We start from the raw sequence: 18,166 nt of genomic DNA on the forward strand, positions 1-18,166 counted from the left end.
CAGTATTCTCTCCTGACACAGCAGCCGTAGCAGTAGACATGCTGTATTCTCTCCTCTAGTGGCTGATCCAACAGGCGCAGCTGTGACGCAGCAGAAATGCTGCCCCTTTCTAGGTGGAGCTCATATATACAACCAGCACGATGTAGCCTGTGGCCAAGCTACACATGGGCCGTGTTCTAAATGATCTAAATGATCTCAGCTGCTGCGTAGTGATTAGTTACAAAACTGGGGTGAGAGAGCCTGAACACACCATCTTGGCTAATTTGCTTTCTCCCCTCACAGTTCCATTGTAAAGAGAAGGGCTTGGAGAGTCTGTACTTCGCCCCTGCAAGATATTGGGCTTACCTGCTGGTAAGTCCTCTCTAATTTCCCAGGGACAAACCTCCAAAGTGAAAGAGCATCCAGTAAATCTGGCAAATGCACTAGTACCATCTGCTACAACTTTCTTCCCACGTGACACTTCAAATACCTTTTCTTTCTTAAACCATTACTTTTAGGCATCTGTGACACTCCTTTGGTTTCTTTGCTACTTTTCAACATCTAGGTGCTTCCTCCTACTGTGTAGTGTGTTTGTGTGTGTGCACACACACATTCAGTTGTGTCTAGCTCTTTGCAACCCCATGAACTGTAGCTGGCCAGGCTCCTCTGTCCATGGAATTTTCCAGGCACGCTGGAATGAATTGCCATTTCTTATTCCAGGGGATCTTCCTGAGCCAGGGATTGAACTCACAGCTCTTGGCAGATGGATTCTTCACCACTGAGCCACCTGAGAAGGCTTTACCTCCCATTACTGCTCTTTAACTATTGTTATTCTCTGGGGTCATTCCTGCTCTTCATTCTTCTTAGGTTTTGTCATTAGCAGGCATGGCTCCAAATACCACTACTATGCTGACAGCTCCTGTCGTAGGTCAGCCTCCGTAGAAACAACTTGATTCCAGGACCCTTGTTAAAAACATTTATTTGAAGAAGCATTCTTTGGTTAAGGGGAAGGGGGGTGGTGAGTGAAGCTAGATAAGGTGGAGAAAATAATCAAGCAAGAATGTAGTCTTGTCTGAAGACTAACTTCAGTTTGTTCCATGGAGAAGCTCTAGAATGCAAACAACAAGAGATGGTATCACCTTAAGGAAAATAGAAACATCCTCACACTTGTGGTCACTTCCATAGGTTCCTTACCACAGCAGTACCCGACCTTTATGGCACCAGGAACCAGTTTCGTGGAAGACAATTTTTCTATGGATGAGGGTGGGGGCGGGTAATCTGAGCTGTGGTGCAGGGGTGCTGTTCAGACAGGAATGCAATAATGCAAGTGATGGGGAGTGGCAGATGAAGCTTCACTTGCTTGCCCACTGCTCCTCTCCTGCTGAGCAACCTGGCTCCTAATAGGCCACGGATCAGTCCCTGTCCATGACCCCAGAGCTGGGGACCCCTGCATTACTAGGTCTCCTCCCAAATATGTGATTGGGTTTACCCTTCACTTTGCAATTTTGTTCCCTTCAGGCCCCCTGGAAAACCTGTTAAGCTATTTACCACTGCCCATGTTTACATATATACTCTTAACTTGGGCCAATTTTTTCTCCACACATAGCTCTGTCAACTAGGAGGATTTCATCTCACTGTTTTTCAGGCCCACCTTCAAGGGGAACTATAGTGAATCTGTTGTCTATTTTTCAATCAACCCATCCGTGATTGGGTTTACCCTTTTCTTCCTTCATCATCTGTTCATAGAGGAGTCTTCCCCTATCCCCCTACCCTTTGCATATGAATTTAGGCTGAAAATAAACATCAATAATAGTCACATGTGATGGGTATCTGGGCCAGTTGCTCATGCAGTTTACTTGTAGCTCTACGCAAACCATATGAGGTACTATTCCCATTATGTGATAAATAGCTTTTCATTTACCTCACTTAATGAGTTTATGTATCTGGCAACACCTAAATCATGATGGGCAGTTTCAGGTTCATGGTTACTTTGACCCCATAGTGAGATGCTCACTTTCTCTTACAGCCCAGTAATATACCAAGAGCTGTTTGAATGGTGACTGGTGTATAGCATTTGTAAAATGTATAAGGATTGTCTTTACTCTAGAACTTTATGAGTCTGTACTATGTTTCTCCTTTGTGGCCTTGACAGAAACTGCAGACAGCATCTTTCTTTACCATTCTAGAATATGGTATCTGCTAAAATGATTATCCCCAATAACAGAACTGCTCATACTGCAAACTAGACCTGTTGCACTAGACCTTCCTCGATCTTGATCTGAGTCTTTCTCAAAATGAGAAGCCTTTCATGTCACCAAATAAATTGAGCATTAAAGTAATCCTAAGAGTAGAATATGTGGACTACAAAACCCCAAAAGAGCTTACCAGTCTTTCTGCTTCTTCTTTAGGGGTAGAAATACAAGGTACAATGAAAGTGAAAGTGAAGTTGCTCAGTCATGTTCGACTCTTTGCAACTCCGTGAACTTTAGCCTACGAGGCTCCTCCATCCATGGAATTTTCCAGGCATGCATACTGGAATGGGTTTCCATTTCCTTCTCCAGGAACAATAATTGTCCCATATTCTGGAAAGGATAGAAAAATAAACCCTAGACCATAGACCCCTAAACACCTCACTAATATGACATGTCCCTGAATTTTTATAGGGTTTTTCTCCTGCCTTCTGGAGCACAAATGCTTTACCAAAGCATCCAGAACACTCTCTAGCTCTTGCTCATCAGATTTCATTGACATAATGTAATCAGTATGGAGGAACAATGATCTTTTGCAGAATTTCCAGATAATTGAGATCCCTTTGGACTAAATTATGAGAGACATTTAAAGACAGATTTAAATAGACACTTAAAGAAAGATTTTGAAAGTATACTATTGGCCCTCCTCTGAGAATAGAATCTGTTTCTGATCTTCCTTCATGATGGATAAGTAAAAGAATGTATTTACCAAATCAGCAGTCACATACCATGTAGGCAAAGCAGTGTTAATCTGCTCTAGCAAACATACCACAACTGGCATAGCAACTGCTTTAGGTATCCTACTTGGTTAGGTTTCTGGTAATCCATCATTAATGAAGCTGCAAATGAGACTTAAACCAATGCAACAGGCTGTTTTGAAGCAAGGACTCTTCAGAATTGTCCCAAATTGAGTCAAAAGAGTAGACCTTTAGATGCCCTGCTATCAGTCAATCACTGGCAAAATCTTGTCTCCTGGGAAAGGTAGTTATACCTTCAATGATTCAGTTCTCTAAGGACAAGGGACATTGCTACGTGCCAATAGTAACTAATATTCTCAACAATTGGGGGAAATTATGACTGAAGAATAAGGCATCTGAGTGAAGCATGATAGTGTCTGCTACACATTCCTGCCTTGCTTTGGTGGTTAAATGTTGCCACATGGCCTCAGGTATTTAGGATCCTGTAATCCACAGCACTACTAGGGATCTAACCTCTGACAGTATGCTGAGCTCTTGATGCCACGGCTCCCTTACCAGTGTATTCCTTATTGCCCTGATCAATGCAAAGAAATAGAGGAAAACAACAGAATGGGAAAGACTAGAGATCTCTTCAAGAAAATTAGAGATACCAAGGGAACATTTCATGCAAAGATGGGCTCGATCAAGGGCAGAAATGGTATGGACCTAACAGAAGCAGAAGATATTAAGAAGAGGTGGCAAGAATACACAGAAGAACTGTACAAAAATGATCTTCATGACCCAGATAATCACGATGGTGTGATCACTCACCTAGAGCCAGACATCCTGGAATGTGAAGTCAAGTGGGCCTTAGAAAGCATCACTACGAACAAAGCTAGTGGAGGTGATGGCATTCCAGTTGAGCTATTTCAAATCCTGAAAGATGATGCTGTGAAACTGCTGCACTCAATATGCCAGCCAATTTGGAAAACTCAGCAGTGGCCACAGGACTGGAAAAGGTCAGTTTCATTTCAATCCCAAAGAAAGGCAATGCCAAAGAATGCTCAAACTACCGCACAATTACACTCATCTCACATGCTAGTAAAGTAATGCTCAAAATTCTCCAAGCCAGTCTTCAGCAATATGTGAACCATGAACTTCCTGATGTTCAAGCTGATTTTAGAAAAGGCAGAGGAACCAGAGATCAGATTGCCAACATCTGTTTGATCATCGAGAAAGCAAGAGAATTCCAGAAAAACACCTACTTCTGCATTCTTGACTTTGCCAAAGCCTGTGACTGTATGGATCACAATAAACTGTGGAAAATTCTGAGAGAGATGGGAACACCAGACCACCTGACCTGCCTCTTGAGAAATCTGTATGCAGGTCAGGAAGCAACAGTTAGAACTGGACATGGAACAACTGACTGGTTCCAAATAGGAAAAGGAGTACACCAAGGCTGTATATTGTCACCCTGCTTATTTAACTTATATGCAGAGTACATCATGAGAAACGCTGGGCTGGAAGAAACACAAGCTGGAATCAAAATTGCTGGGAGAAATATCAATAACCTCAGATATGCAGATGACACCACCCTTATGGCAGAAAGTGAAGAGGAACTAAAGAGCCTCTTGATGAAAGTGAAAGAGGAGAGTGAAAAAGTTGGCTTAAAGCTCAACATTCAGAAAACGAAGATCATGGCATCTGGTCCCATCACTTCATGGGAAATAGATGGGGAAACAGTAGAAACAGTGTCAGACTTTATTTGGGGGGGCTCCAAAATCATTGCAGATGGTGACTGCAGCCATGAAATTAAAAGATGCTTACTCCTTGGAAGAAAAGTTATGACCAACCTAGATAGCATATTCAAAAGCAGAGACATTACTTTGCCAACTAAGGTCTGTCTAGTCAAGGCTATGGTTTTTCCAGTAGTCATGTATGGATGTGAGAGTTGGACTGTGAAGAAAGCTGAGTGCTGAAGAATTGATGCTTTTGAACTGTAGTGTTGGAGAAGACGCTTGAGAGTCCCTTGGACTGCAAGGAGATCCAACCAGTCCATTCTGAAGGAGATCAGCCCAGGGACTTCTTTGGAAGGAATGATGCTAAAGCTGAAACTCCAGTACTGTGGCCACCTCATGCGAAGAGTTGACTCATTGGAAAAGACTCTGATGCTGGGAGGGATTGGGGGCAGTAGGAGAAGGGGACGACAGAGGATGAGATGGCTGGATGACATCACTGACTCAATGGACGTGAGTCTGAGTGAACTCCGGGAAATGGTGATGGACAGGGAGGCCTAGGGTGCTGCGATTCATGGGGTCGCAAAGAGTCAGACACGACTGAGCAACTGAACTGAACTGAACTGAACTGAAGGAGCGTGGGAAGCTTGTGAATTTTTCTTGTGTAGAAGACCCACTCTAGGATTCCCACTTTTCTCAATTGTTGGAAAAAGGAAGTTGTAGCATCTCTGCTTTATTTAATGATGGATATTTTTCTCTAACCTTTCAAATAGATGCCAGCTTTATGTAAGCACCATCGCCTATGGTCTCAGAGTGGTATATGAAAAACCATCATATTGATAACTTTCCCTAATCCAGCTTCATATTCCACCCCCTTGATCTAGCACTCTCAAGATTCCCTCCCAGTCAGACTCTTCTATTTCTTGGTAGTACACATAAGCCAGGTCCTGGCTCTTTCTAAGGAAAGACCATTTATCTTCCCTTAGCAGAATTATGCAAATATTTGACCTCAATTACGGACTAGCAGGCAGGAAAGGAGATGGAGGCAGAATCTAATAAGAGAAAGCATTGTCCTAGAAGGAATTGCCTTACTTGACTGTTTTGCATAGTTTCCAAGCAAGGGAGAAAGGATATTCTATATCCCAACAAAGGGTAGTAGGCCTCTTTTGCAGACCCAGAAGGTTCAGAGGAGTCTAGAGGCTCAAAGGTCTCAAGTGTCTTTATCCAAACACCTTTATTCCAAGTGTCAAAATCCCACTCCTTCTTTAGCAGGGTTAACATTAGTGTAGAAGACTTGTCTAGGCTTAGAACTCAACCTTCTATTAAATTCTTCCATTCTGTGCCTGATCTTAATCCGTGTTTCTCCTCCAACTGCAAGAGGAAAGAATTTCTTCAAATGATGTTTAGGAGGCCCTTTGACCCTCATGCTTTTCTTTATTTTTTTGTGTGTGTCATTTTTTTTTAATTTTTATTTTTACTTTACAATACTGTATTGGTTTTGCCATACATTGACATGAATCCACCATGGGTGTACATGCATTTCCAAACATGAACCCCCCTCCCACCTCCCTCCTCATAACATCTCTCTGGGTCATCACCGTGCACCAGCCCCAAGCATGCTGTATCCTGCATCAGACATAGACTGGAGATTCGATTCTTACATGATAGTATACATGTTTCAATGCCATTCTCCCAAATCATCCCACCCTCTCCCTCTTCCTCTGAGTCCAAAAGTCCATTATACACATCGGTGTCTTTTTTGCTGTCTTGCATACAGGGTCGTCATTGCCATCTTTCTAAATTCCATATATATGTGTTAGGGTGTTTTTCTTTCTGGCTTACTTCACTCTGTATAATCGGCTCCAGTTTCATCCACCTCATCAGAACTGATTCAAATGTATTCTTTTTGACGGCTGAGTAATACTCTATTGTGTATATGTACCACAGCTTTCTTATCCATTCATCTGCTGATGGACATCTAGGTTGTTTCCATGTCCTGGCTATTATAAACAGTGCTGCGATGAACATTGGGGTACATGTGTCTCTTTCAATTCTGGTTTCCTCAGTGTGTATGCCCAGCAGTGGGATTGCTGGGTCATAAGGCAGTTCTATTTGCAATTTTTTAAGGAATCTCCACACTGTTCTCCATAGTGGTTGTACTAGTTTGCATTCCCGCCAACAGTGTAAGAGGGTTCCCTTTTCTCCACACCCTCTCCAGCATTTATTGCTTGCAGATTTTTGGATTGCAGACATTCTGACTGGTGTGAAGTGGTACCTCATTGTGGTCTTGATTTGCATTTCTCTGATAATGAGTGATGTTGAGCATCTTTTCATGTGTTTGTTAGCCATCCGTATGTCTTCTTTGGAGAAATGTCTATTTAGTTCTTTGGCCCTTTTCTTGATTGGGTCGTTTATTTTTCTGGAATTGAGCTGAAGAAGTTGCTTGTATATTTTTGAGATTAGTTGTTTGTCAGTTGCTTCATTTGCTATTATCTTCTCCCATTCAGAAGGCTGTCTTTTCACCTTGCTTATATTTTCCTTTGTTGTGCAGAAGCTTTTAATTTTAATTAGATCCCATTTGTTTATTTTTGCTTTTATTTCCAGAATTCTGGGAGGTGGACCATAGAGGATCCTGCTGTGGTTTATGTCGGAGAGTGTTTTGCCTATATTCTCCTCTAGGAGTTTTATAGTTTCTGGTCTTACATTTAGATCTTTAATCCATTTTGAGTTTATTTTTGTGTGCGGTGTTAGAAAGTGATCTAGTTTCATTCTTTTACAAGTGGTTGACCAGTTTTCCCAGCACCACTAGTTAAAGAGATTGTCTTTACTCCATTGTATATTCTTCCCTCCTTTGTCAAAGATAAGGTGTCCATAGGTGTGTGGATTTATCTCTGGGCTTTCTATTTGGTTCCATTGATCTATATTTCTGTCTTTGTGCCAGTACCATACTGTCTTGATGACTGTGGCTTTGTAGTAGAGCCTGAAGTCAGGCAAGTTGATTCCTCCAGTTCCATTCTCCTTTCTCAAGATTGCTTTGGCTATTCGAGGTTTTTTGTATTTCCATACAAATCTTGAAATTATTTGTTCTAGTTCTATGAAAAATATGGCTGGTAGCTTGATAGGGATTGCATTGAATTTGTAAATTGCTTTGGGTAGTATACTCATTTTCACTATATTGATTCTTCTGATCCATGAACATGGTATATTTCTCCATCTATTAGTGTCCTCTTTGATTTCTTTCATCAGTGTTTTATAGTTTTCTATATATAGGTCTTTAGTTTCTTTAGCTAGATATATTCCTAAGTATATTATTCTTTTCGTTGCAATGGTGAATGGAATTGTTTCCTTAATTTCTTTTTCTACTTTCTCATTATGAGTGTATAGGAATACAAGGGATTTCTATGTGTTGATTTTATATCCTGCAACTTTACTATATTCATTGATTAGCTCTAGTAATTTTCTGGTGGAGTCTTTAGGGTTTTCTATGTAGAGGATCATGTCATCTGCAAACAGTGAAAGTTTTACTTCTTCTTTTGCAATTTGAATTCCTTTTATTTCTTTTTCTGCTCTGATTGCTGTGGCCTAAACTTCCAGAACTACGTTGAATAGTAGCAGTGAAAGTGGGCACCCTTGTCTTGTTCCTGACTTTAGCGGAAATGCTTTCAATTTTTCACCGTTGAGGATAATGTTTGCTATGGGTTTGTCATAGATAGCTTTTATTATGTTGAGGTAAGTTCCTTCTATTCCTGCTTTCTGGAGAGTTTTTATCATAAATGGATGCTGAATTTTGTCAAAGGCCTTCTCTGCATCTATTGAGATAATCATATGGCTTTTATTTTTCAATTTGTTAATGTGGTGAATTACATTGATTGATTTGCAGATATTGAAGAATCCTTGCATCCCTGGGATAAAGCCCACTTGGTCATGGTGTATAATCTTTTTAATGTGTTGTTGGATTCTGATTGCTAGAATTTTGTTGAGGATTTTTGCATCTATGTTCATCAGTGATATTGGCCTGTAGTTTTCTTTTTTTGTAGTATCCTTGTCAGGTTTTGGTATTAGGGTGATGGTGGCCTCATAGAATGAGTTTGGAAGTTTACCTTCCTCTGCAATTTTCTGGAAGAGTTTGAGTAGGATAGGTGTTAGCTCTTCTCTAAATTTTTGGTAGAATTCAGCTGTGAAGCCGTCTGGACCTGGGCTTTTGTTTTCTGGAAGATTTCTGATCACAGTTTCAATTTCCATGCTTGTGATGGGTCTGTTAAGATGTTCTATTTCTTCCTGGTTCAGTTTTGGAAAATTGTACTTTTCTAAGAATTTGTCCATTTCTTCCACGTTGTCCATTTTATTGGCATATAATTGCTGATAGTAGTCTCATGCTTTTCTTTAAATTGGTGATTAACAGACTTGACTAATCATTTCCTCTTACAAGTCCATGCGCTGTGCTCAGCTGTGCTAAGTCTCCTCAGTCATGTCCAGCTCTGCAACCCCATAGACTGTAGCCCAACAGGCTCCTCCATCCATGATATTCTCCAAGCAAGAGAATAGTTACAATTCCTCCTATACCTCTAAAATGCTGATAGCTTACTAGTGAACAATGTCAGATTCATTATCTCCAAAGAAGATTTAGCTTCAGGACCAAAGACCAGGCTTGATCACTCAGAGCTTTTGTGTGGTCCAAGTTTTATTACAGTGAAAAAGGACAGAGGAAATTTCTGACATAGACATCACAATGGGGATGGAGCTAGTCTTATCAAGGCCCTATATACTTTTACCAGACACACTCCCACAAAATACATCTTAAATTAACAAGATTAGAACAAACAATAGAAAGATGCTACCAGACCCCCTCTCACAGCAATCATCTTAAGGCAACAAGATTAGTCAGAAGGTTCTATTTAAGAAGGAGAAACGTGTCCTCAAGCAAGATACCTTGTTATATAATAATTAGTACAGAACTTACGAAAAACATATCAATTCATATTGAGCAATATGAATTGCTTCCTGGTATAATTATTAGCTTTGGGCTTAAAGAAAGTTAGTCTTAAAGATTGCCATCGTAACAACTCATTGTTTAAGAAAAAAAATATCTTATGTGACTAAAAGCAATGTAGAAAAAAAAAATTGTCTTTTTCTCCTCCTCAAGAACCCTGGACCCTTTTCTCCTCAAGGTCTCTGGACTCCTCCTCCTCAAGAGCCCTGAACTTCTTTCTTATCTACCTACCTAAGAATTAACTCTCTCACTGAGACATTTCACAATTAGTTCCTTCCTTTCCACAAGGAACCCATCCCAGAATACTATCAATAAAAGTCATAACAATTGCACTGCTATTAACAGCACACACTGAGATATTATACCAAATTATGCCAAAGAAGTTATTACGCTGTTGTGAAAGTTCTAAGGCCCACAACATTTCCCAACCTGGGGATCCAGCAAAGGGACTTGAGAACCCCCAGGGAATTTGACTTTGAAGGCCAGTGGGATTTGATTCCAGACTTCCACAGGACTGGGGAAACAGACTCTTGGAGGGCAGAAATAAAACCTTGTGCATACCAGGGTCCAGGAGAAAGGAGCAGTGACCCCCACAAGAGTCTGAGCCAAACTTACCTGTGAGTGTCCAGGTGTCTCTGGCAGAGGCATGAGTCAACAGTGACCTACTGTGGGGTCAGAGGCACTGAATACAACAGTCCTGGCATAAGTCTTTTTGAAGGAGGTCTCCATGATCACCATTACCCCTACCACAGTTTGGCCTTAGGACAAAATACAGGGAGGTAACACAGCCCCACTCATCAACAGAAAATTGGATTAAAGATTTACTAAGCATGGCCCTACCCATCAGAACAAGACCTATATTTCCCCACAGGAAGCCCCTCCTAACAGGGAGGTTCCACAAGCCTCCTATTCTTATCCCTCAGAGGGCAGACAGAATGGAAACCACAGTTACAGATCTAACCAAACTGATCACTTGGATCAAAAACTTGTCTAACTCAATGAAACTAGGGCCACCCAATATGAATGGGTCATGGAGGAGAGTTCTGACAAAATGTGGTCCACTCAAGAAGGGAATTGCAAACCATTTCAATATTCTTGTCTTGACAACTCCATGAACAGTATGACAAGGCAAAAAGATATGATACTGAAAGATGAACTCCCAGGTTGGTTGGCGCCCAAAATGCTACTGGAGAAGAGGGGGGGAAATAGCTCCAGAAAGAATGAACAAGCGGAGCCAAAGCAAAACAACACCCAGTTGTGGATGTGACTGGTGATGGAAGCAAGGTCCAGTGCTGTAAAGAACAATATTGCATAGGAACCTGGAATGTCAGGTCCATGAATCAAGGTAAATTGGAAGTGGTCAAACAGGAGATGGCAAGAGTGAATGTCAATGTTTTAGGAATCACTGAACTAAAATGAACTAGAATGGGTGAATTTAGCCCAGATGACCATTACATCTACTACTATGCGCAAGAATCCCTTAGAAGAAATGGAGTAGCCCTCATAGTCAACATAAGAGTCTGAAATGCAGTACTTGGGTGCAATCTCAAAAGTGACAGAATGATCTCTGTTTGTTCCCAAGGTAAACCATTCCATATCATACTAATCCATGCTAGTCTATGCTGGTGAAGCTGAATCTGAATGCTTCTATGAAGACCTACAAGAACTTCTAGAACTCACACCGAAAAAAGATGTTCTTTTCATCATATAGGACTGGAATGCAAAGGTATAAGTCAAGAGATACCTGGAGTAACAGGTAAGTTTGGCCTTGGAGTACAAAATGAAGCAGGGCAAAGGCTAACTGAGTTTTGCCAAGAGAAAACAGTGGTCATAGCAAACACTGTCATCCAACAACACAAGAGACGACTCTACACATGGGCATCACCAGATGGACAATATCAAAATCAGATTGATTATATTCTTTGAAGCCAAAGATGGAGAACCTCTATACAGTCAGGAAAACCAAGACCAGGAGGTGACTGTGGCTCAGATCATGAATTCCTTATTATAAAATTCAGAGTTAAATTGAAGAAAGTAGTGAAAACCACTAGACCATTCAGGTATGACCTAAATCAAATCCCTTATGATTATACAGTGGAAGTGACAAATAGATTCAAGGCATTAGATCTGACAGACAGACAAGCTGAAGAACTATGGACCAAGCTTATGAAATTGCACAGTAAGCAATGATCAAAACCATCCCCAAGAGAGAGAAACGCAAAAAGGCTAAATGATTGTATGTGGAGACCTTACAAATATCTGAGAAAAGAAGAGAAGCAAAAGGCAAAGCAGAGAAGGAAAGATATAAACCCCATCTGAAAGTGGAGTTTCAAAGAATAGCAAAGAGAGATTAAGCCTTCCTCGGTAATCAATGCAAAGTAATAGAGAAAAGCAATAGAAGGGAAAGACAAGAGATCTCTTCAAGAAAATTAGAGACACCAAGGAAATATTTCATGCAAAGATGGGCACAATAAAGGACAGAAACTGTATGGACCTAACAGAAGCAAAAGATACTAAGAAGAGCTGGCAAGAATACACAAAAGAACTGTACAAAAAAAATCTTAATGACCCAGATAACCACGATGGTGTGATCAGTCACCTAGAGCCAGACATCCTGGAATGTGAAGTCAAGTGGGCCTTAGGAAGCATCACTACGAACAAAGCTAGTGCAGGTGATAGAATTCCAGTTGAGCTATTTCAAATCCTAAGAGATAATGCTGTTAAAGTGCTGCATTCAATATGCCAGCAAGTTTGGAAAACTCAGCAGTGGCCACAGGGTTGGAAAACGTCAGTTTTCAATCCAATCCCAAAGAAAGGCAATGCCAAAGAATGTTCAAACTACCCCAAATCACATTCATCTCACAGGTTAGCAAAGTAATGCTCAAAATTCTCCAAGTTAGGCTTCAACAATACATGAGCCAAGAATTCCAGATGTTCAAGCAGGATTTAGAAAAAGCCGAGGAATCAAAAATCAAATTGCCAACATCCACTGGATCATAGAAAAAGCAAGAGAATTCCAGAAAATCATCTACTTCTAATTCATTGACTACACTAAAGCCTTTGACTGTGTGGATCACAACAAACTGGAAAATTCTTGAAGAGATGGGAATACCAGCCTACCTTACCTGCCTCCTGAGAAACCTGTATGCAGGTCAAGAAACAACAGTTAGAACTGGACATGGAATAACAGACTGGTTTGAAATTAAGAAAGGAGTACATCAAGGCTGTATATTGTCACTCTGCTTATTTAACTTCTATGTAGAGTACATCAGGTGAAATGCTGGACTGGATGAAACACCATATGAAATCAAGTATTCTGGGAGAAAAATGTAGATGACACCACCCTTACAGCAGAAAGCAAAGAGGTACTAAAGAGCCTCATGATGAAATTGAAGGAGGAGTGTGAAAAACCTGACTTAAATCTCAACATTAAAAAGATCATGACATCCAGTCCCAGCACTTCATAACAAATAGATGGGGAAGCAATGGAAACTGGGACAGATTTTATTTTCTTGGGCTCTAAAATCACTGTAGATAGTGACTGCAGCCATGAAATTAAAAGAAGCTCCTTGGAAGAAAAGCTATGATCAACTTAGACAGCTTATTAAAAAGCAGAGACATTACTTTGCCAACAAAGGTCCATCTAGTCAAGGCTATGGTTTTTCCAGTGGTCATGTATGGATGTGAGTTAGACCATAAAGAAAAGTGAGCACCAAAGAATTAATGCTTTTGAACTGTGGTGTTGGAGAAGCCTCTTGAGAGTCCCTTGGACAGCAAGGAGATCCAACCAGTCCATCCTAAAGGAAATCAGTCCTGAATAGTCATTGGAAGGATTGATGCTGAAGCTGAAGCTACAATCTTTGGCCACCTGATGCATAGAACTGACTCTTTGGAAAAGACCATGACCCTGGGACAGATTGAGGGCAGGAGGAGAAGGGGACGACAGAAGATGACATGGTTGGATGGTATCACCGACTCGATGGGCATGAGTTTGAGCAAGCTCTGGGAGATGGTGATGGACAGGCAAGCCTGGCATGTCACAGTCCATGGGGTAGCAAAGAGTTGGATATGACTGAGTGACTGAACTGACTGACCAAGAATTATCAACAATCTTTTTACCACCAGTGATAGAATCCAGTTTGCCATGCAGTAGATAACAAGTCCAGTTCTAGACTTCAACCCTTACAATCTACTTCCTAGCCCAATATAAGAACCTTTGTTCAAAATATTTATTGGAGTACATGTTGGTAAACTGACAAAGTAGTAGGTTTAATGTTTTTACTGAGTTTTTTTTTACTGACTTTTGCATTTTTTACCTAGACTGTTGGGACACAACTTTTGGGGCTTTCCAGTTTGGTCAAAGTCTGTATGTGCTCCTCTGACTTTGTTTTAAAAAGATCTCAAAGTTCAGAGAATTCAAACAGGGGTTCTATAACAACAAAGAGGGATGGGAAAGGTGAGAGGGAGGTTCAAGAGAGAGGGGATGTATGCACACCTATAACTAATACTTGTTGATATATGACAAATCAAATCAATACTCTAAAGCACTCAATAATCAGTTAATAATAAATAAAATAATTTTTTAAATCTCAAAGTCTTTCTAAACACTGTTTTTTTAAACCTTATAAAATCATTTTTAAAACATTATAAATGACAGAAATGCATATGAATAATAGATTGAAGAACTGAAAGGCATTGTAGCACAAAAGGAATAAGGGAATTATTTTAAAGCTTATTTTATCTCTACATCATTTGCATCCCACAGTCAAAAATATTCTGTCATCTGTTATTCAGCATAATTTTATAAAATTCAAGAACTGATTTTCTAAATATTTTCTTAAAATTACTTATAAATGAGTCACTCAAGACTGTAAAGTATTATATGTTTTGTAATTCTTAGTAAGAAGCTGTTTAATACAAAATAATCAAACTCCTGGTTGTCAAAATAAAGCTTTGAAAAATAGCAACATATAGTACATTATTGTATGTTATTGAAGACAGGAGAAGGGGATGACAGAGAATGAGATGGCTGGATGGCATCGCTTACTCAATAGACAAAAGTCTGACATGCTCTCGGAGTTGGTGATGGACAGGGAAGCCTGGCGTGCTGCAGTCCATGAGGCAGCAAGGAGTTGGACACAACTGAGTGACAGAACTGAACTGATTGTATGATACTAATAAATGCAACACCAATAAAATACAAAATATTAACGTACTTAGTTTATTTCAGTTCAGTCGCTCAGTCATGTCCAACTTTTTCCACCCCATGGACTGCAGCACGCCAGGCTTCCCTGTCCATCACCAACTCCCAGAGCTTGCTCAAAGTCTCATATTCATCGAGTCGGTGATGCCATACAACCATCTCATCCTCTGTTGTCCCCTTCTCCTCCTGCCCTCAATCTTTCCAGGATCACGGTCTTTTCCAAGGAATCATTTCTTCACATCAGGTGGCCAGAGTATTGGAGTTTCAGCCTCAGCATCAGTCCTTCCAATGAATATTCAGGACTGATTTCCTTTAGGTTGGACTGGTTTGATTTCCTTGCAGTCCAAGGGACTCTCAAGAGTCTTCGCCAATACCACAGTTCAAAAGCATCAATTCTTCAGGGCTCAGCTTCCTTTATAGTCCAACTTTCACATCCACAAATGACTACTGGAAAAACCATAGCCTTGACTAGATGGACCTTTGTCAGCAAAGTAATATCTCTGCTTTTTAATACACTATCTAGGTTGGTTACAACTTTTCTTCCAAGGAGCAAGCGTCTTTCAATCTCATGGCTACAGACACCATCTGCAATGATTTTAGAACCCCTCAAAAGTAAAGTCTCACACCATTTCCATTGTTTTCCCACCATTTGCCATGGCATAATGGGACCGGATGCCGTGATCTTAGTTTTCTGAATGTTGAATTTTAAGCCAACATTTTCACTTTTATCTTTCACTTTCATCAAGAGGCTCTTTAGTTCTTCACTTTCTGCTATAAAGGTGGTGTCATCTGCATATCTGAGGTTATTGATATTTCTCCCAGCAAACTTGATTCCAGCTTGTACTTCATCCAGCCCAGCATTAAAGTACTTATTCATTGTGATTAAATCATAATTTAGTCTTCTTTGTTCTTTGACAATCTGAACTGTTACCATATCACATAGCATTGAAAATAGGTTTATACATATTATATACACATGTATAATATATAAATACATAATATATAATTTATAAGCCACATTATTTGTTATTTAATCTCTCTGTCCCTCAGCTTTCTCATGTCTGATATGAGAATAATCATATTACTCTGTTCATAAGGTTAGGGATAGAATTCACTGTGTAATATATGTGAACCTCAAGAGGCAGTGGCTACCACATTTGAGGTACTCAAATGTTACCTATATATATTTTATTCTTTCTGAAATTAAAGGCATATTCAAAGATCTTTGAAGAAAGAGTTATGGCAATTCATCTTCAACACTATTATAGTATGTTTTATGGAGAATCTATGATTTGCCAAAAACTAATGCAACCACCTTTATTTTGGGGGGCTCCAAAATCACTGCAGATGGTGACTGCAGCCATGAAATTAAAAGACGCTTACTCCTTTGAAGAAAAGTTAGGACCAACCTACATAGCATATTCAAAAGCAGAGACATTACTTTGCCGACTAAGGTCTGCCTAGTCAAGGCTATGGTTTTTCCTGTGGTCATGTATGGATGTGAGAGTTGGACTGTGAAGAAGGCTGAGCGCCAAAGAATTGATGCTTTTGAACTGTGGTATTGGAGAAAACTCTTGAGAGTCCCTTGGACTGCAAGGAGATCCAACCAGTCCATTCTGAAGGAGATCAACCCTGGGATTTCTTTGGAAGGAATGATGCTAAAGCTGAAGCTCCAGTACTTTGGCCACCTCATGCGAAGAGTTGACTCATTGGAAAAGACTCTGATGCTGGGAGGGATTGGGGGCAGGAGGAGAAGGGGATGACAGAGGATGAGATGGCTGGATGGCATCACGGACTCGATGGACGTGAGTCTGAGTGAACTCCGGGAGTTGGTGATGGACAGGGAGGCCTGGCATGCTGCAATTCATGGGGTCTCAAAGAGTTGGACAAGACTGAGCAACTGAAATGAACTGAACTGAACTGAATGCAACCACCATAACTGACTCCTTATTATGAACCAGTGTCTGGTGTTTTGGGTTTTTTTTTAATGGGAAAATTATGATAAAAAAATAATTTTTCTCTTGTATTTATAGTATGATTTGTTAAACTTTAGAACTGACTATCAAATCTGCTACAACATAGCTATTATTTTAAGCATTTTTTCTGTTCTTACAGATACTGATTTATGAACACCATTTCATGAAATCACAAATATCACACAAATTTTAGAATTGGAAAGGGCATTTATAGCCACCTAATTTAAGTTCCCACTCAGGGCAGAATTTACTCTACATTGTAGAATCTACAGTATATATAATAGGTTCAGTCTTAATATAAATACTTCCCTTTTGCCTGCTGCTGCTGCTGCTAAGTCACTTCAGTTGTGTCCAACTCTGTGCGACCCCAGAGACGGCAGCCTACCAGGCTCCCCCATCCCTAGGATTCTCCAGGCAAGAACACTGGAGTGGGTTGCCATTTCCTTCTCCAACGTGTGAAAGTGAAAAGTGAAAGTGAAGTCACTCAGTCGTGTCTGACTCTTAGCTACCCCATGGACTGCAGCCCACCAGGCTCCTCCGTCCATGGGATTTTCCAGGCAAGAGTACTGGAGTGGGGTGCCATTGCCTTCTCCTTCCATTCGCCTATTGATCATATATTCTCCCTTATTCTAGGGAGAATACCCATACTTTTCTACCATGCTCCTCTTCTACCTCATTTCACCCTGTATGGCCCTTGGGAAAGATGCTTGTCTCAGGGGTAGCATAAATAACCCAGGAGAAGTTCATCAGCATACTGAGTCCACCCATTCACAGTAACTGGCTTAGAGATATATGTGTGATCCATATTAATCCAGAAATATTGGGAAGGTACCCCCTTTTCTATCAACTTATACATGGGAGGATATGGATATGAGCTATTGATGGCTATTTTGTAGCCTTTGTGATCTGTGGAACAGAATAAGTTGGAAAGCAGGAACGAGAGATGTAGAGAAACAGGTTTTCAATGATATAGCTTGAGTCCTAGGATTATGCTGAACCTTGAATTTTCAGTTGAGTGAGCCAATAAGTTTCCTTTTTGTTATTGTGGTCTTGTTTGTATTGTGGCTTTAGCCAGTGAGTGTTGATTTTTCTGTCACTTGCAAATAAAAATATGAGAACTGGCATGCCAAACAGATGTCTTCATAAATTATTCTTACTTTCAGGGCATCCTTGAAGGAAGAATTTGTTATCACTCTCTATTCTAGACCCATGAACTCATTTTGAACTTGGGGCCAACTTAAACCTCTACTGTTAAATTAAGCAACTCTCTGCTGTGTACATAACTGGCTCACAGGGAATCCTCAGTGAACATTGATTGATACATACAAGAATTTACATTTCCAAGGTTATATGGAA

This window comes from Capra hircus, chromosome 15, assembly GCF_001704415.2.
Source record: "Capra hircus breed San Clemente chromosome 15, ASM170441v1, whole genome shotgun sequence".
NCBI lineage: Eukaryota > Metazoa > Chordata > Mammalia > Artiodactyla > Bovidae > Capra > Capra hircus.